Here is a 21,513-nt window from a genome sequence, read left to right as displayed (position 1 = left end):
AGTGGCTCTCTGGTCATTTTCTGCCTGCTAAAGGAGTGTCTGCTTGCTTCCACTGTGCTCTGCTTATATATTAGAAAACAAAGCAGATACTACAAAGGCACCGTACAGAGGTCTCCAGTGCACTATCTCATCCAAAGAAAATTAAGCCCTGTTTAATTGGAGAGGGATTATAGGCACTGTTGATTCAGGGAGGGGCCATAGCTCTGGAAGAGAGTGCTCCGTCTCAGTTTGATAGCACAGGTCTTCCTTTGAAATGATGAGGCAGGAGACAGGAGAATGACCTTGGCCTGAGAGCCTGGAAAGTCAGTGCTGGTCGAGACCAAAAATGCTGTGCTAGATGGGCAAACAGTCTGACTTGGAATAAGGCAGCTTCCTACTCTTGGTCACCTCTGCAACTTCTTGCAGCTCAGGAAAATGGGGGATGTCTGGTCTTATGTGTTGAATTGGAGAAGGAGCGTGGCTCAGTGGTAGAGCTTTGCATGCAAAAAGATTCCAGGCCCAGCCCCTGGCATCTCCATTTAGGGTTGGGAATGTCTCCTGTCTGAAACCCTGGGGGAGACTACTGCCAGTCAGTGTCGACAATACTGAGCTAGATGGGTCAGAAGTCTAATTCTGTATAAATTAGCTTTCCAGGCTCCTAATTTCCCCCACCCTTCCAGCAAATATTGCATCACAAGTTAACTGCCAGCTGATCTGTGGGTGGCTGCCAGAAGATGCCACTATGTGTGCGGCGGGGTAGATTTCTCTCCTCCTCTTTTCTATAATTCTATACTTAGAGGGCTGATGGAGTCTTCCTCACATACAGTCTTCAGGCAGACACTGGATAGCCATCTGTTGAGAACACCAGGGTTCCTGCTCTGTAAGACTGAAGTCCACAGTTCCACTCAGCAGAATGATCGAGCAAGCCTTACATTATGCAGCAGTGGAGACTGACAGCTCTGATGTCAGTGGGGCTGTGAATCCACTCCAGGTTTTAGTCCAGTCTTTCAAGGTGTTTTAAGCACCTTGGACAGCTCCTTGAAAGTTGGGACTAAAACTTGAAATGGATTCACTGCCTCACTGACATCAGAACCACCCTTCTCCACTGTTTTGCAGTAAAGGAAGACATATACATTATTTATTTACTTACTTATCTGCCCTTCACCATATGTTCCCAGGGTGGACATACATCATGCACAAACATCATAACAGATAGCCACAAAACCATCTAAAGAAGGAGGGTGGTGCATCAGACCATTTTAAGAAAGTGAAGTAATGCACATGGCCATTTAAAGAACATGCGTGCACACACACTTACTCTGAAGAGAATTCAGTGTAGAATCTAACATTACCTAACTTCACCACTTGGATTGGGATGCTCTAGCTCTTGCTTTCCTGCATAGAGGGGGTGGACTAGATGATCTTCAAAGATCCCTCCAACTCTTGTGATGCTCTCAAGGCGCAATTAGGCAGGAGACGTGGGAGGGGGGAGCAGCAGGATTTGGTGGGGTGGAGAGGAAACGCTCCAAAGGAATCCATCAGGGAATCCTTGTCAGTGTGCGGGGAGAGGGGGGAGTTGGGCTGAGCCTTCCTTTTGGCACACTGAAAGGATTCCCCTAAGAACGCAAGCCAAAGCGAGAGGCCCTCCTGGGATAAGAGACGGCCGTGCCGCAGGGAGTGGTGGGGGTTTCTGGGTGGGCCACCTTAATACTGCCTGAATAACACGTGGGGGCTGATGATCGTCCTCGTCGTCGAGGCTCCTGCTGCTGCCGCTGAGCGGGGTCACGTGGCAACGGGAAGGAGGGAGGGACACAGTGGAGAGAGAGAGAGAGAAGTGCTGAATAATTGAGGGGCTGCAGCGATCCGCTCGCCTCGCCCCTCCCCACCCCTCTTGGCCACAGCGAGCGACCAGAGGGAGCTGTTCCTGGTGCTGAAAGCAGCGCCTGATCCTGAAGCGCTTCTGCCAGCGCCCCTCTGGGGCATCAGCGGCCCCCTCTCCTCCCCCCCTCCTCCGGCCGCTCCTCCTCGCCTTGGAACAGCTACGGAGTTAGCAGCTCGCCCTCCTCCTCCTCCCCCCCCCCACCCATCCATCCCAGCTGGATCCTCCCACCTCAGGCTTGAGTAGCAGCCGGGGAGAGGGAGAAAGAGAGAGAGGAGGGGGTGGATTTTGTGCATCGGAGCGGCAGCCGGCCTCTCATCATCCCCCCCCCCTTCACTCTCTCCGGGGAGGGAAGCCGCGGAGATCCTGCAGCGGCAGGTGCAGCCAGCCGCCTCCCTCGGCACCAGCCTCCTCCCCCAGGACCCCGCAGCTCCTGGACCACCCGCGCCAGCGCCGGCGCCTCTCGTCCTCATCGTCTCCAGCCCTGATCTCAAGTAGCAGCATCCGCGCGGGGTAAGCGGTGAGTCTTCCCTCACCTTCCATTTTGCATCCTCCCTCCCTCAGTCCCGGAGCCTGAAGGCGATTATTGGTGGGTGGGGAAAGGGGGGTGGGCGGCGAGAAAGAGAGATGGACGGTGATGCATCTACCTCTCCCCCATCCCAAATTTAGAAGGACAGGAGGGATGCCTCCATTTCCTAGAGACGCTGTTCAAAGAGTTCCCTACGGGATAGGGACCTCCGAGAGTTGGATAGTTGCCTGTTTGTTTTTTGTTTGTTTTGTTTTTTGTTTTTGTTTTTGTTTTTTTGTTTGTGGAGTCCAGGCTTCTGCTAGATCCTTGCTCAGCCCTCACTGAATGAAGACGAGCACAGGGACGGTGAACGAGGAAGCCGGAGCCAACTTCTGCCGCCCTCTCCTGTTTGGGGTCTATACGGCTTAGATGCCGAGGAGAGTCTTTCAGAAGAAGTTTCTTGGTGTTTGGGGAATGGGCGGAGTTTCTCTGGAGTAAAGGGTTAGGAATTCCCCACATGGATGAGAATGAGATTAGTCCTTCCTCACTTGGACCGTGCGAGCCATCTCCTTTCCCTGAGGGGCTGAGGTTTACCCAAGGGAAGTTGATGGTGTTTCTCTCCCCACTTCCTCCTCCTCCTCCCAGTTACCATCACCATTATCATTAGAAGCGGCAGTAATGCTCAGCATTTGTCTGTGTGTGTTTCCGTATGTACAATTCACTTTACTTATATTATCTCAGTATGCTTTACAAGTAAGATAGACAAGTATCGTTGCATACTCCATGTTGCAGGTAGAGGGATGCATTTTAAAGCAGAGGGGCTTGCCTAAAGCCACCTCGGATGTTCTTAGTATACTCTTAGTAGAGATTATGATTCTAAATAGGAGTTCCCCTAATTTGCTGTTCAGTCTCACTTGCTCTGTTTAGTGCACCTGTGTGTCTGTGCATGTGCATTTTTTTTAAATAGAAGGGAGGAATAGATTTTGACAGCTTCGTAAACACTGCCTTGGCATTTGGCAGAATAGATGATAACATGCTGTCATCAAAAAGGGCAGGAAGGAGGGTTGCAATGCTGTTTCCTATCTCTGGGCAATCTGGGGATCTACACAGAGAGGAATTAACTTAATAGATTTGCCACCCTTGTTTTTCCATATAGCTGTCAGGCTCCCCCCCCCCAACCCATACATATCAGGAGGGGAGATGTTCCTTTGCTTTTAAGTTGTTAACCTACTTTCTTACATGGCAGACATCTAAAAGGTAGGGACATAAATTTCAGTGCTACCTAACATCTGAGCGTGACCAATCTCAGAGGAACCATAGGTAGGTTTTAGGGTTTGTGCTTGGGTTTTTTTAAATGAAATTGCTAGTCATCTCCACAATAAAGAGAAGAGAGGGCACGAGGGATTTATGACTGACGAGCTAAGGATTAATGAACCCCACAGTAAATGCTTTGATGATTGCTAACCAAGTGTAACCACACAGGGTCTACATTTGGGTAGGATAATATACAAGCTGTGCATTGGACCCGCTATTATGGCCCACTCAGCTATTCCAGTAGATCTGCCTTCTTCCAATTCCTAACCTCAAATTGTGAGCCCTTCAGCCCCACACCTGTTGAACTCGTCCTTTCTGGCATGCAGCTACTAGTGGTACAGGAACATCTTTTACAGGCCAGGTGTTGTTAGCCTTAGAGCTGTTTCACACATTGCACATGCTGAAGACATACCTGCAAAAGATTTTACAAGTACATGTATATATAAACGTGGCAATGTGTGTTGGTAGATCTCTGTGTTATATAAGTACACTAATAAGGGAACTGGGATTGGCTGCAATTCCACACAAGAGTACCTTCAGTTGTATCCCAATTTGCTACAATTTATTATGTGGCACTCAGATAGGAATACTAGCACTCCAAAACAGGTCACCAGGTAAATGCGTTTGCACTTGTTTTGCTTAAAAGTGAGGTCCAGATCTATTATTTGGGGATAAATTTAAAAAGGTAACTGAGGACCTTTCTGTACAATATACCATGTAGCTTTCATACATAATTTATTATTATTCTTGTTAAGAATAATAATTGCATTTATTCATAAAATCTCAACGTTTGCATTTTATAACTTACAATTATGATTTACAATTGTAAAATCATACACTATAATTTTAAAATACCTAAAAAAGATAAAAGAACATTATTGACTAAAAGTGTTCATTCTGCAATAACATAAAAAGGACCAATCCTACCTCATCATACTAAAAGACGAACAACAATGCAGGCTAGGGTATCATCATACCATATGACCCCATTTAAGAGCCAAATGCCTGAGTGAACAGGAATGTTTTTGCCGAGTGACTAAAAGTCGATGATGATAGTGCCAGGCACATCTCTTTGGGGGGAGCATTCCACAACAGGCAGCAACTATTGAAAAGGTCTGTTTTTATGCTGCCACCCTCCAGTTGATGCTTATGGCTCCATGTCAGTGGAGCAGTAGAATCCACTCTTGAGTTCTAGTGTGAACTTTCAAGGAGCTGTCCAAAGTGCCAAACCTATTTTGGGGTCTAAAAACATTCGGAAGACGCTGTGTTGCTGACCCCTGGCTTGGATGGCTTTTTATTTATTTATTTATTGCATTTGTATGCCACCCCATAGCCGAAGCTTTCTGGGCAGTTTACAACAATTAAAAACATTAAAAACAAATATATAAATTTAAAAACACATTTTTAAAAAGCAATTTACAGTCTTACTATAGATTTGTATAACGGCACTATTATTTCATCAATTTTATTTTTTATATCTTTCCTAATGATCCCTAGCATAGAATTTGCCTTTTTCACAGCTGCTGGGTGGAAATCTTCATACAGCTATTCATGACAACTCAAAGGTCTCATTCTTGGTCAGTCATTGCCTGTTCAGACCCCATGGGAGTATATGTGAAATTAATATTTTTTTCTCCAATATGCATAACTTTACATTTGTTTACATTGAATTTCATTTGCCATTTTACCACCCATTCATCCACTGGAGCTCTTCGCAATCTCTTTTTATTTTAACAATCCTGAGCAATTTAGTATCATCAGCAAACTTGGCCTCCTCACTGCTCACCCCTAACTCAATATCGTTTATCAACAAGTTAAAAAGCATAGGTCCCAATACCAATCTTTGGGGGACTCCACTTTCTGTATCCTTCCTTCGGAGAAACACACTTCTTCATGGTATGGACCAGCCATGCCTTCAGAGCAAGGAATTGTACTCCTCCCTGCTATGTTCCATTTTTTTCTTTTTTCACTGTCTTTACGTTTTGGGGATACTGAGCATGCTCAGTCCTCATCAGACTGCTGCTGCTGCTTTCTACCTTACAAGTTTTTACTTTTTTTTTAATTCTGCAAATGAGCATGCTGATATGTGAGCACTGCTTCTCTGTGGCCCCATTGTGACTACAGTTCTGTCAGCACTCACCCCCTGAGTTTGCCATGACGAGAGAGCTTATTTATTTATTTGAAATGGTTTTGTTTTGTTTTTTACTCTGCTCTTCAGCTCCCTTATGCACTTCCCCACTGTACCACACATGAATATTAAACCAGTGCAGTGTTCTTTCCTCTGCTGCAATGGCTCACTATTTCAAAATAATGTTTAAATGTTTTCCTTGGATAGATACATCCCCCTGTACAGCTCACTGCCTACAGTTCACATCTCCCTTAAAACAATCAAAGGGCCAGGGTGTAAGATCTTCTTCAGCGACAGCAACTGTTTTCCTGCAGGAAAGCTCATCCCTTCCCATTGTACATAGTTAATAAACTACTTCAGTGAGCTGGGATAAAAAGATGCTGAGCACCATGGGGAAAGTAACTCCAATTAATCCAGAGAATGCACAGAGGCTACAGAAGCCCTGAAAGGATGGTTCAGGGTACTATGCCTTTGTAGTGCCAGCAGCTCTTAAGCAGCAGTTTCATGGCTGTTCACTGATTCTTCTTCCAGCTTCCCATTCTGTAAAGCTGACTTCAAGAGAAAGAAACTGAAACAAATTTACATTTTTGTTCATGTTGAAGGGATTAATCACAAAAGCACATGGTAATGATAGTTGCTAAAAGGAGAAGACAGATTCATAGAGAATAGGTGTGGCATGATAGCCCAATTAAACCTCCATGTTTAGAGGCAGTGTACCTCTGAATACCAGAAACTCTGAAACAGCAGGGAAGGGTTGCTGTCTTCATGTTCTGCCTATAACATTCCTCAAGGCTTCTGGCAAGCGACAGTTGGAATCAAACTGCAGGCTGATGGAGCTCTGGTCTGACACAGCAAGGGTTTTCATTCTTATGTTACATATAACCCAGATGACATTTTCCAGATTATTAACTCCATTTCTGTAATTCAGTAGACAGACCACTTCTTTTGATTTACATTTCTGTCCCCAGCTACTGCCTTTGCAGTGCCTCTAACAGCTGCGTATTGTGGTTTTGCTTTTTGAATCAGTGATTTGTTTAGTGATGTTGCCTCCATGATCTGGGCTGTGACTCCCTTTTGATCCAATCATACTTCTTTACTTGTGCTTTTTTAAAACACTGGGAAATGCAGCGCCATTTATCTGGAGTTTTATGGAGCTCCATTCCTCCATGCTTACTTGCACTGTTGCACCAGTGAATATGTTCTTCTCCACTTGTGCTATTTGGTGTTATAGCGTACATTTATGCACCTCTCTCCATCCTATTTCCATTTAAAGCACTTTTTTGGAAACATGCATCTTGATTTAAGTCTTAACCTATTTTCTTTTTTTAAAGAAGTTATACCTTCTGATATTGAAGCATCCATGTTCTCCTATACTTCTAATCTCCACTGCCCATCGTCATACTCAGTTTCATTTCCCACTAATACAGTCGTGCTCCAAGTGGTTCACAGAAAATAGTCTAAACACAACAGCACAATAACCATAATACATAATTCACCTATGACATAATGCTTAGTTGTGGACATGGTATTATTTGGAGGCACAAAGTGGTCAAAAATCTGTCTAGCGTTTAGGAGAAGGGCCATCACTCAGTGATAGGACATGCTTTGCATGCAGAAGGTTCCAGGTTCAATCTCTAGACAGGTCTTGGAAAAATCCCTTTTTGAAACCCTGGAGAACTGCTGCCTATCAGTGTAGACCACAAATGGGAAATCTGTGGCCCTCCAGTTGTTGTTGGACTATAGTTCCCATCATCCCTGACCATTGGCCATGCTGGCTGGGGGTCCAACAGCATTTGTTGGGCCACATGTTCCCCATCCCTAGTGTAGACAATGTTGATCTAGATAGTCCAATGGTTTGACTTGGTAAAATGCAACTTTTTATGTGTATTTGATGGGAACAGATCATCCAAATATAGTTTCATCAAAGACATTAGAATCCTGTTACCATCAAATATATTGAACATAGATATAAACCTATGAGTTTTGTTGTTCTTTTGCTTATGTCGAATGAGAGTAACACTGATGTAACACTGTGTGCCCAGAAAGTTGATGCTGTCAAGTATCAAAATGTAGAAGTGCTGTCCTAGGTGCTGAAGTTTCAATTCTTATAACTATGCTGGACAGCAAAACTGTATATACATTTCATATACTGTGTTAATACGAAATGTTTTAGAAGAATAGATAAGGAACAGGATAGTAACTGAATGGAGTCCACTACTGTTCACTTCCAATTTCTGGCAATTTTGGATTTGGTTTTGGATTCCTACACAAGGCAGTTCATGCTGAGCTTTCCTCTGTACTACAAGCAATTCTCATGCTTTGCTTGGCCACTCCACCTCCTGTGCTAAGCCTGTGTATACTTGAAGAGCTATAGATTTAAGTGGCTTTGGCAAAAGGTCTGCCACTCACTCTTAGCTGAACACAAACATGCAGTGGCAACCTATGCTCAAACAGCTTCATGGGTGGAGCCATGTGATGAGCAAATGATATATGCCTTATGCAGATACTGGCTCGAGTCCCTGGTAGTCTACTACTCTTGGCCAGGAGGCTGTACCTTTGGTGCTGGCTTCAGTGATTTTAAAAAAGGTTTAGACAAATGCATGGTAATAGGCCTATCAATGGCTATTAGGCAAGACAAGTGGGACATTCAATAAAATGTTGCACTGTATATCCAGCCCCTGAGAAGAATGCCCCAGGGCTTCTGGGGGTTGTAAAGAACACCTTTTTTCTTTCCTACTTCCCCAAGGCCACCTCTTGCTAAAAATAGTGCTAGAGGGCTCGGGGTTGGGGCTGTTAGCTCAGAACTTGAGCGTTTTATTAAATATAGTAAGAGGCAGTGGTTCTGAAGAGTTGTCTTTTTTTCTTTCCTTCCTCCTAAAAAAAGTTTAGTGCAGGGAGGATAGATTCTTAATATCTAGGCACACATCCCCTCCACACATAACTGAAACCCTCCCTAGAAGATTGCTCCTTATAGTAATATGTGCTGTTAGGACATGAGTAGAAAAGCACGAAGAAATCCAGGATTTTAGCATAGTTGTTTTGGGGCAGTAATATCCTTCCTGTCCCCACAGAAAAGGGGGTCTAATGTGAACCCTGAAATTCCAAAGCAATGTCTCCATAATAATATGAGTTACTGTCAATGTCCAGAGGCATTATGCCACTGAATGACAGTTGTTAAGAACATTGGTTTCATGCTCTGCTTTTGTGGGGTTCTTGGACTGCATGTATCTTTTGTCTGATGCAGCAAGATGCTAATGGGGTTCTTACAATGTTAGCAATACAAATGTGTACAAGCTTGCTAGAGTGGCTGGAACTCTGAACAGAGCAAAATGGGGCAGCTTGCAGAACAAGACCCATTCCAGAACTCTAATAGGACTTTATTAGTAGAAAACCTTCTCCCACCATTACTTGTAATCAAAATGCAGTATTGGTCAAGGAAAAGTTCAGCTATCAAAATAATGCCACTATTATATATAGGCATTTATCAATAAGCTCTTATCAGTGGCATGATATTCCACACATAATATGGCCTGAATCATGATTTTTTTTTAAAAAAAGCAAATGTTAACTTTAAATGGCATGCAATGTCTGCTCATTAACATTTAGAATGTGTATCTTTTTGTGTTCAACAGGTATAGCAGCAAATTCATCTTTGTAAAAATGTGCATTTGAAAACATTAGTGCAATTGTTAATCTGCATCCTTTTGCTGTTTTTTAAATGAACCTGCTTTTTGCATAAATTCACTTATAGAGAGGTGAATTTCCCTTTTTAAAATGTTGACTAAGTTGCGGCACTCTCAGACAGACATACTTGGTTCCTGTCGGAATGCAGAGTATCTGTAGTCTTGTCTACATAGTGAACTAGCAGAGCAGTTGAATCCTGCCTGGGTCTTCTTAGGGTCTCTTGTGACCCTAGAACTGTAAGCAATGGGAACTGCTGCTGTGCTTATTCCCTATACACCCTTCATAAAATGCCCAAAGCCCCAGGTCACATGGAAGGACAAACACCATAGATCATGCCTGCATACATTTTTAATACAACATACATATTTTATTCATACCACTTGGAACTTCTGACACAACTAGATTGTGATGGGTACTACATGTGTAGCATAAAAAGCAAAGGCAGCCGATTTCATAAGAGAAAACCCCCCTTCAAAATCCACAGTTGGGCAACATCTTTATTAGGACCATCCAGGGTTCTAAACTGTGCAGGAAGGTTCCACATGTAAGGGAGGCTCCCCACTTCAGAACGATGGGGACTAGGATTAAATATTAGCATTCTCATTTTCACTCTCATGTGACTTTTACACATGAATAGAACACCTGAAGAGGGTTTTTGCCTCTGCTAGGTGTTACAGGTATCAGGCCACACCTAGGATCCTGGACAAAGAAGCCATTGGCTGGCCACATTTTTGAAAACAAACAGCCTGCCTCAGATCTATCTGGGAAACAGACAGCGGCTCAGGTGTCACACTGCTAAGGTAGTATCAGAAGAAAGGGATCCTAAAGGCAGTAGTAGTCAGTAGAGGTGGTGTCAGCATGGTGGCTTCACCAGCCTTCCCAATGTCAAGTATCACTGGCGGGTCCTGAGAGGGAGGGAGCAAAGAGGGGGTCAGTGCAGTGCAGGCATAGGAGCAGGAGTGTTGAATTAGAAGTGGCAGGTGGTGTGAAAGATCTGTGCTTGGCCTCCTGCTGCCAGTTAATGTAGACAACACAGAGCCCATTGGACAAACAGTCTGACTTTATATAATGGAGATTTCTAAGAGATGATCAGGTGTCAATAAATATAGCATTGGCAAGCAAGGAAAGACTAATGGGCCCAAGCAAGAAACAGGAAACCTTAAATCAAGTATGGATCAACCAGCTGCTTCATCAGCTGACATGCCTGTCAAAGTAGTGGTCCCTTCTGGGAGACAAGCATTGCCTTAAAAAGGGCCTGACATGTTTCTCTATGCATACGGCCTATAGAGTTGATCTGAAAATTGAACCATATAATCTGCAGTTTGATTTAATTTATTTAGGCTTTCATCTCAAGCTCTCAGGGATTCTCTGTAAATATTTATAATGTTATATAAAAGAGGAAACAGCTGGATCTCTTTCCTCATATTATTCACAGCCTAAATCAGCTTTTCCCAGCCTGTCACCCTTCAGATATTTTGGACTACAACTGGCTGGGGCTGATGAGAGTTGTAGTCCAAAACTTTTGGAGGGCCACCTGGCAGGGAAGACTCATATAAAGTCTGCTTCCATGATTATTTTCCATTGATGTGAGTCATAAAATTGGTGTCTTAAATGCAGGTTGTCAGAATCATTCCTGACAGGACTGGATCTGGGAGAGAAAGTTATGTGAAATTGTCATGATTTTAAGCATTCTAAAATTTGGACCTTGGCCCAAATGTGTGCACATTTAGTTGTGAGTGTTCTTTGGTCCACCTCCAAATGCTGAATAGGTCTAGGAATCAGTTCCCAGTGCAAGTGTTTTTCTGTTGGTGTGCTTATGTTGAAGGTTGCCTGGTGACTGAAACTTATAATTTATCCATTGTCAACTGAAATAAACAGAACAAAAAAACACACAACCCTCTACTGTGATTTCCATTGTTGCATATTTAATATAGGCATAGGCTACATTGCAGCATTAACCATATTTGTAAGTACATTATTTCTGCTGAATTGTTTTCATTCCACTAGACAATAAACTGCTGCCAATTTATTTACTTATTTATTTATTTTTAAAATGACTCCCACAATGCTTATGAAATGAGTTCACTGCATGGAGGAGGGTGAGAAGTGAGCAGAATCTTGCATAGCACATATTTGTTTGTTTTTATTACTTCTCCCAAACAAGGCTTGCAACCAAAACCTTGACAAAATCGTTACAGCACTTGGAGAATAGTAATGGCTTGGTTTCTTACTGCTGCACCCAAGCACTGTTCAGGCATCTTCTTGGGGCTGCTCTACTGGCGAGAGGCTAAGTGGTACTGACCATAACCATCCCAAATATCATGGAACGCTACCATTGTGCAGCCTTGTACACATGCTTGACCTTTCATGCAAGACCACCAGTGCTTGAGAAGATCGACCTAGCAACTCTGTTATAGCACATACCTGCAGCTACCAGCACCAATTGTCTTTTGCCAGTAACTCATTTCGGGCATTTTTATGGAGCCAGGAGCTCAATTTGCCTGTACCTGTCATCTTCAGGAAACATAAAAAGCCTTCTAGGAAGCAGTGGAATAGGCTGCAGGGAGTGGAGAGCCAACTAAGCATACACGTAACATGTTCCCTCCGCTTGTGCATTCTCTGCCCCTTGCCAGGTAAAGGGAGGAATTCATGGGTCTCGTACCTTGCTTCTAACTGCTTGGAGCTGTGCCTGCGTGGACTCTTGAGGTAACAGAGCAGACTCTACTAGCTCAGATTTCTGGTTGGCTATACCATAGTTGATTGACATGCATTTTAAAACTCCCTCAAAGAACCTGTAAACATGACTCCATGCATACTTAAAAACACACACCCTAGAATATAAGGAAGCTCAGCTTTCTTACTGCTATACTAGTTTTCTACTTGCGTTTTTTAAATAAAGCAGGCCAGCATTAAAAAAAAAATGTGATTTCCCCTTCCCCCCTGCATTCTGGAGTCCTTTCTACCACCCTATGACTTTACCACATCATTCCACTGCATGCATAGACTTCACATGAAGCACTGAGAGAAGAAACAAATGATCAGACCAGTCTTCCTCAATCTGGTGCCCTGCTGGTATTTTGAACTACAACTCCCATCAGCCCCAGGCTTGCAATGCCCCTGGATGCTCACAAGCAGAACATGAAGAACAGCCATCCTCTGCTGTCCACTCTTGGCTTCTTGCATTCAGGAGTGTACTGCTTCTGTCCATGGAAGCTCTACTTTTCTATAATCCTTCAGTGACAGATGAGACCATAGGTTCATTTTAAGCAGGGATCTGAGATGAGTATGAAAGGATCCAGACGGACCCCATAATACATTAACAATGTTTTGCCTTTTTAAATAATTCTACAACAACTATGTTGCCTTCCCTCCCTCCCTCTCATAGTTCTATAAACCCTGTTTGTTCCCTGATTTCCGTGGCTGTGTGCAAACAGGGTCTCTGACAGAGTAAGATGACAATATAGTGCAGCCTTTCCCAAGCTTTGGGTCCTCAGATGTTGCTGGATTACAATTCCCATCATTCCTGACCTTTGGCCATGCTGGGTGGGGCTGATGAGAGTTGTAGTCCAACAACATCTGGGGACCCAAATATTGGGAAGGGCTGATATAGGGCAACTGCCAGCTGAACTGGAGACTGCCCCTCCTAGACATTCTGACCCAGCCTGTCGCTTGTAAAGCTGGTAGAAAGCCCACTTCAGAGGCCTGGTTCACACATCACACTAAGCCAAACCATGGCTTAGCACAAACATATAAGCATGCAGGCTTCAGGAGAGAAGACCGCAGCCGATTTTGCTCCTCTCTGTCATTCTGCTCATGTGCTGCATGATGGCTTTGTGTGTTGTCTGAACCTGGGCACATTGTTTTAGCTCTCCCCAAGCTAACCACAAGCTGTAACCAAGGTTTGTCCTATGACCTGTAGTTTGTTTGGGAAAGCTAAACCATGAGCCTGGGCTCCGATGACATGCTGAACCATGGCTTAGCTCAGCACAGCAGCAGAAACAACTGGGGAGGAGCAAAGGGGCCACAATCTCCTTTCTGGGAGCCCACACATTTGTGCAAAGGCATGGTTGGGTTAGCGTGAGGTACAAACAAGAACAGAGAGATAACCCTCCTTTTTTTTGCCTGATTCCTCCTCCTCTTCCAGCCATCCTTTTGCTAACTGCTGCTTAAAATGTGCTTCATTAAGCACCTTTGGACAGCACCTTGAAAGTTTAGACTAAAACTAGGAGCAGATTCACTGTCCCACTGACATCAGGGCCACCAGTCTCTGCTTTATTCATACCATTCACCATTTCCTTGAATATATTAATACAGAATAAGGATAGAGACACACTTACTGTTCTGCCAGTTCCAGTGCACCTCCACCTCTCTTTCCTGGAAACCTGGGCACAAGATGCTAGTCAAACCCTGCCCCTTTTTATTGTAAAACCTGGTGGGATCAACTCAATTGTGTGTGTTTTTAAAAAATTCTGCTCCAAACAGATTTTGCAACTGATCAGCAGATCAACATGATGCCCCTCCAGGTGTAGTCAATGGAAACATTTTGCTGTAGGCAAGTACTGTGCTCACAGCCTTAGTTTGCTCAGAGAATCAGTGTGGAGGCTTATATAGCCAAAGCAGCACCATCCATGCACAAGAGGACGGTAGCAGCAGGCATGGGTTTGCAGATGTACACAAAATCTTTAGCGGGGGAAAAAACTAAATGGGGAGGGGGATGGGTGGCTCACAAAACAACACAGTGAGATCTGAGCATGTTTAGTGGCCACAGAACATTGACCGGCTAGTGGGAGGAGGGAATTGAATGGGGTGGCTGGAATCTTGAAGAGCAGTGTTCCACACTGCAACATTTTGTTGCAGATAGCACTTGTGGATATATTAAGAGCATTTGAACAAGCAGTCCTTAGCTGCCAGTAGCAGTCTGAAGTGGTCCAGATCAGCAATGGATTTTTCTCAGAAGCAACTACTATGTTATGCCACTGTAGCTGAGATGGGGAGGGAAATGAGTCAGTGCTATAAACATCATAGCTTCATAAGCAATTACTAATTCATAAAGGCTGAGGCACAATCAAGCCATGAAAGTGAAGTGCTGGCCAGCTCACTGCTACAGTTTCCTGTGATAATATTTGTTCCTTTCCTTCAATAAAAAGCATCATATTGAAACCCAGGCATTTGCAGAAAATAAAAACAGTAAACGGCTGCTGTTTTCCACTTTTATGTGCCTGTATCGATAATTTACTGAGCTCTATAATACTGTAAATTAAGTCAACGGGGCAAGTGGTTCAGAAATAAACAGGGCTTACTGTGGCGTGACTCACATAAGGTTTGGCTCCCTGATTTTAATTCGTTTACATCTACAAAATTACAGAGCCAGGCAGGGTTTTTACAACCCTAGCAGGAAAGTGGATGATTGCTTGAATAAAAGAGATCATAGTATTAATCTGTCAGCGCATGCGGGTACTGAGTGACAATGTGGTATTGCAAAAAATCTATGCAGAGGTGTATGAGAACAATATAGTTCTAGGCTAAATACTGGCAGGGGATCTAGAATTCTGTATGGCCCCACAGAAATGAGGCTTTGAATAATGTTGTGTAACCAGCATACTTTACTCTATGTGCAAATAGTGTCATGGCTAGAAGTGTGTAAGGCAGAGGTGGGAGACCTTTCTTAGCCTGAGGGCCACATTCCCTTATGAGGAACATTCTGGGGGCCGCATGTCAATGGTGGGCATGTTCAGAGGCAGAAATTCCCAGAGGAAAGGGTGTGAATCTTTCCTTTGTATAATTGGATACATTCTGGGCATGAAAAAGTTAGAGGCTGTACACACGCATGCACACACACACCCCTTTCCATCCATCCAGGAAAACGAGGCATCATCACAGTTCAAGGCCACAGTCCAGCCTAGCAAAAGTACTTGATGGAGCACAGCTGGGGAGGGGTGTGGCCTAAGTTCCTGGATTCTGGAGTGAGCCTGCCCACTCCTTGGGAACAGGGAGGACTATAAAGGATTCTTGTTTCAGTTGAGATTTTGCCTGGGTGACAGCAGTATTCATAGGGAGGCTTGAGGGCTGATGGCTCCATGTCAGTGGGGCAGTGGAATCCTCTCTGGGTTTTAGTCTGAATGTTCAAGGAGCTGTCCAAGGTGCTTTCAGTGGAAATTTTTTTTTACAGCAGACAGCAAGACAAATAACGTAGTCTTTGGCAGAAGATGAACTACTGCAGAATATAAAGAGGGCTGCATGCGATGAAGAGGGCAGAATTGAAAACAATGCCTTTTTACACAGCTATGCATCCCCAAGTAATGGTGTCATTGGCATAGGAAGGGTCCACTGGAGGGGGGTATTTTTTACCAAGGGACCTCTCAAACCTAGAGGCAGCTCTGTCATACTTGGGGGCTTGGTTGCCTCTGCTGGAACAGGTTCAGAGGAGGACAACAAGGATGATTGGGGGACTGGAAACAAAGCCCTACGAGGAGAGGCTGAAAGAACTGAGCATGTTTAGCCCTGAAAAGAGAAGACTGAGGGGAGAGATGATAGCACTCTTCAAGTACTTGAAAGGTTGTCCCACAGAGGAGGGCCGGGATCTCTTTTCAATCATCACAGAGTGCAGGACACAGAATAACAGGCTCAAGTTACAGGAAGCCAGATTTCAGCTTAACATCAGGAAAAATGTCCTAACTATTATGACTGGTACAACAATGGAACCAGTGACCTAGGGAGGTGGTGGGCTCTCCAACAAAAGAGGCCTTCAAGAGGCAGCTGGACAGCCACCTGTCAGGAATGCTTTAAGTTGGATTCCTGCTTTGAGCAGGGGGTTGGACTCGATGGCCTTATAGCCCCTTCCAACTCTACAATGCTTTGATTCTATGCTGCTTTTCACTAACAAGGTTTTATCCAGGCCACACGGCCACTCCACTAACAGCAACTCTTCCCAGTCACTTCATTGTCTGGGATAAGTGTCCCTTGTAGCAGCATGCAGGCTCCCTCTGGCATTAAAGAGAAGGGGGGAATTGCATCAGGCTGGGTTTTTTTTCAGTTTACTGAACCCAAATCATCAGAGCATGGCACCATTTTTAGCAGGTTCTTCCTGCATGCAAAAATCATGGTTACTGTCCATTCATGTAACATACAGTTTATTCTCTGGTCTGTCAACTCCCCATCAGTGCAAAATAACTGAGGGAGGTCTGTGTACTACTGCATTTGTGGAGGAAATGACTCTATCAAGCATAGATATGGGGGTGATTGGTTTCCTCTTTAAAAAATGAGCTCTGTTGCAGACTAATACACAGATGTTGGGTTCTTGATTATCTTCTTCTATTCCCTGTTTATTCATTTTAGCATGAGTTGTCCTATCAAGACTCATCATTGAAGCTTTTTTAAAAAAATGCCACAGTAACACTAGATTTTGCCATACACAGTGCTTTTGGGTTTTCTCTGTACCAGCTTGCAAGATTTGAAAAACAAATAAATTGATATAAACCAGAAATCCTGCAGCAAGGCAAGGCCTGAATTCTGTGTCAGGAGAAGCAGACTTCTGTGACCTCTTTAAATCCTGCAAATTAGCACATTTCCATGTTTTGCATAATTGATTTTGCTTCTCCTAGTTGTGGAGAAGGGTGAGATGGAGAGTGAGACATTAAAGCCTACTGGAAATTGTATTCTGTCACATCTCCAGCTTCTGAGATTTTGCAAGGTGCTTAAAGGTTAGATACTTGCTTTAAATCAGGTAGGGAAATCAGCCTGAGGGCTGCATTCCCCCATGGATAACCTTTCAGGGGCACATGTGGGCAGGACCAAAGCTAACAATGGGTACATCCAAAGCCTCATATACACCCCTTTCACACACACACATTCATTCATACACATTCACGCACCCTCCTGTGAAAGGAAGGAAGGATGGAAGGAAGAAAGGAAGGAAGGAAGGAAGTTGCTGTTCTTTGGAAGCTGAATTCTGCATCAGCATGCTTTTAGCATTTTCTGCACTTGCACACCATCATGGAATACACACATTCCTTTCATATTCTAGAGGCAGTAAAGTAAGTCACAGCTTGCATTCATTTGGTTTATGAAATTTGCTTCTTGCCACAGCCTCTTGCTTTGATCAATTGGCCAACAAAAAAAGAGGAGTAGAGCAGTGAGGTGTAATCATTCAGAGCTGTATAACCAGAGGAAGACCTTGATCTGGCATTAATCAGGCCACACACCCTCACCAAAGGAGGGTCTACATCATTTCCGAATTGGGAGCAAAAATCACATTTGAAAGATGAATGTGTACACTGCTTGATGACTCTCCGTTCTATTCCTTGCATTAAATCACTGTAGAAAAAACTGGGAGGATGTTTGACATGGGGAGCTTTTATTAAAAGAGGAAGAAAACAAACCTTTTATCTAGGTAGCCTGTGGCAAATTAATGAAAATGAAAGTTGTCAGGATAACAAAGGCACTACTGGTGAGAGAAGCCAAAGCTCCACGGTGACAGGACCAGTCCCATTGTTAGACAGAGTGGGATTGCCATCTCCTGATATGAACCTACCTAAACCCTTCAGTCTTCCCCAGAGGCCCTCTTCCAGATGCACCCTCTGAGGGAGTTTGGGATGGCCTTTTCAGCTGTGCCCAGCCTCCTTGCTTGTGGAAGTCCATCTGCCACCATCATTAACATATTTTCAGTGCCACGTAAAAACTTGTCTCTTTTCCCAGGCACTTCATAGATTAAGCTGATGAAATGTTTTCTGCTGTTGCTGGGTCTTTTTAATAAAATAATGACTATATCATAATGTATTGTTGCCTGCTTATATGTGATGCTTTGGCTCTTAATTCCTTGTAAGATGCTTCAAAATTATTTTCTTTTGTATTAAGTGACTAGCAAATTAAAGTCATCATCCTAATAATCAAAGAGAGGGCCTTCTCAGTGGTGGCCCCCAAATTATGGAATGATCTCCTTGACGAGGTGCCCCGGCGCCAACATTGTTATCTTTTCAGTGCCAGGTCAAGACTTTCCTCTTCTCCCAGGCATTTTAGCATGTGTTTTAAATTGTTTTAAATTTTTAAATAGTGTTTTAAATTGTTTTTAAAAGATGTGTTTTTAAATTTGTATAGTTGTTTTAATGTTTTTAGTCACTGTAAACCGCCCAGAGAGCTTCGGCTATGGGTCGGTATATAAGTACAATAAATAAATAAATAAATAAAATGATAGGCCCTGCCAGGGTACTGAAACCCAGCAACTGCCTAAGACTGCCATGTACTGACTCTGGCCCTGACTGCCTAAATTACAATTTTTCTTAGAAAGGGCCTTGCACTCATTTCAGTCAAGAAGACCACAGCAGAAGAGGGACCACAGTTCATTTGGACTGGACATGCTTTGCACACTTTTGTTGTTGTTATATGCCTTCAAGTTGATTATGACTTACGGCCACCCTATGAATCAGCAACCTCCATTAGCATCTGTTATAAACCAGATCTTGTAAGTTCAGGTCTGTGGCTTCCTGTATGGAATTAATCCATCACTTGTTTGGCCTTCCTATTTTTCTACTCCCTTCTGTTTTCCCCAGCATTATTGTCTTTTCTAGTGAATCATATCTTCTCATTATGTGTCCAAAGTATGACAACCTCAGTTTCATCATTTTAGCTTCTAGTGATACTTCTGGTTTCGCAGTCCATGATATCTGCAAAGCTCTCCTCCAACACCACATTTCAAATGGATTGATTTTTCTCTTATCCACTTTTTTCACTGTCCAATTTTCACATACATACATAGAGACCGGGAATACCATGGTCTGAATGATCCTGACTTTACTGTTCAGTGATACATCTTTGCATTTGAGGACCTTTTCTAGTTCTCTCATAGCTGCCCTCCCCAGTCCTAGCCTTCTTCTGATTTCTTCTTGACTATTGTCTCCATTTTGGTTAATGGCTGTGCTGAGATGTTGATAATCCTTGATAAGTTCAATGTCCTCATTGTCAGCTTTAAAGTTACATAAATCTTCTGTTGTCATTACTTTAGTCTTCTTGACATTCATCTGTAGTCCTGTTTTTGTGCTTTCCTCTTTAACTTTCATCAGCATTCATTTGAAATCATTACTGGTTTCTGGGGGTCCCTGTGAGAGAGGAGACCCCGGAGATTGGAACAGGGGTCCCTGTGAGAGAGGAGACCCTGGAGACTGGAATAGGGGTCCCTGTGAGAGAGGAGATCCCGGAGATTGGAACAAACGTGGAACAGGAACAAGATTTGGAGTCTATGGACTTTAGAAATAAAATCTATTGTTTGGAACTCAATGTTATCTCTGAAGAAATTAATGAAGATTCTAGAGATAAAGTTATCAATGGCATGGATTATCTTCTGGACTGGAATGATGTGATGGAGCCCAATATAGAGAAAATCTATGGAATTAACTGCAGCCATGTGACAATGGAAAAACTTTTAAGAGATGACCCAGTGTATTTTGAAAAAAAGAACAGAGATATGATTTTACAGCAGTATTTCAGCAACCTATTCAGAATGGATGGCAAGAAAATATTTGGGATAGAGGTAATTCCCATCAGACTCTTACTATATGACTATGGCTTTGACAGCAAGATTATTATGGAATACTGATAATGGAAGATTGGATATTGAAATTACTGGATTTAACAAGACTACTGAAGATGGAAGATGGAAAATGGAACTAATAGAGATAATAGAACAATGGCTACTGAAATTACTGAACCTAACAGATTCTGATGTGATGGATTAATTGAAATGTTTATTTTGACTATGGTTATGACAATAAGATTATCATAATTAGTAATGAGATGGATTAATCGATATGCTTATCTGGAAAAAAAAATTGATAGATATATTTCTTAAAGAATTGAAACCTCTCTTTGACTTTTTGTGGAAAGAATAAAGTAATGTTTATGAGATTTGATGATTAAGTAAGATAACTACTGGAGGAAAGTGATTTTATAATATGACTTAAGAGACAGGATTGTTATATATTATAGACTTATAACTGATTTGATCTTTGACAAATGGGAAGTCAATATTTTATTCTTTATTTTTTATTTTTGTTTTTTTTTTTTCTCTTTTTTTCTTTTTGTTTAACTATTTTTGATTTTGTTTTTTGTCTTTGAATGTTTTATGATTTTGTTTTGTATGTTTTATGAAAATCTGAATAAAAATTATTGAAAAAAAAAGAAATCATTACTGGTTTCTGCTAGTAGTATGGTATCGTCTGCATATCTTAAATTATTGATATTTCTCCCTCCAATTTTCACACCTCCTTCATCTTGGTCCAATCCCACTTTCCATATGATCTGCATATAGATTAAACAAGTAGGGTGATAAAATCCACCCCTGTCTCACACCCTTTCTGATGGGGAACCAGGCATTTTAAGCGTTTATGTTATAATTTAAATTTTTTATTTTTTATTTTTTTCTTTAGTTGCTGCTTGTGTTTATTGTTTGTTGTCTGATTTTATTGTTGATATTTTGTATTTTAACCTTTTTGTACACCGCCCAGAGAGCCACTCGCTATGGGCGGTCTATAAATGAAACAAATAAATAAATAAATAAAATAAATTCTGTTCTTACAGTAGCCTCTTAGTTCTGCATGATCTATACAGTCAAAGGCTTTGCTGTAATCTATAAAGCACAGGGTGATTTCCTTCTGAAATTCCTTGGTCTGTTCCATTATCCAACATATGTTTGTGATATGATCTCTGGTACCTCTTCCCTTTCAAAATCCAGCTTGGACATCTGGCATTTCTCACTCCATACATGGTAAGAGCTTTTGTTGTACAATCTTGAGCATTACTTTACTTGCATGGGATATTAAGGCAATAGTTCAATAATTACTGCATTCCCTGGGATCTTTCTCCTGCTTCATTTCTATCCGCTAAGCCCCATTTTCTCATAATTTCTAGTTCTTCTCTGTTCCCTACTTTTGCACTCCAGTCCCCCTTGACTATCAGAACAAATCTTGTTTTGGTGTGTGATCAATTTTTTCCTGTACTTCTGTGTAAAATCTCTCCAATTCCTCTTCTTCT

General features: G+C 42.7%; 1 protein-coding gene across 1 annotated transcript in view; it reads left to right on the top strand.

Moving 5' to 3' along the window:
- Window positions 1-2,199: 2,199 nt before the first annotated feature.
- Window positions 2,200-21,513, top strand: part of SLC7A14 (solute carrier family 7 member 14) — an 80,951-nt gene continuing 61,637 nt past the window's right edge. Inside the window, exon 1 of the mRNA XM_061637317.1 lies at window positions 2,200-2,371. The gene's annotated coding sequence lies outside the window, so the exon portion shown is untranslated. The remainder of the gene's footprint in view (window positions 2,372-21,513) is intronic.

Source organism: Rhineura floridana, chromosome 7, assembly GCF_030035675.1.
Source record: "Rhineura floridana isolate rRhiFlo1 chromosome 7, rRhiFlo1.hap2, whole genome shotgun sequence".
NCBI lineage: Eukaryota > Metazoa > Chordata > Lepidosauria > Squamata > Rhineuridae > Rhineura > Rhineura floridana.
Note: the sequence above shows the minus strand (reverse complement) of the source record. Positions and strands in the feature narration are given on the sequence as shown.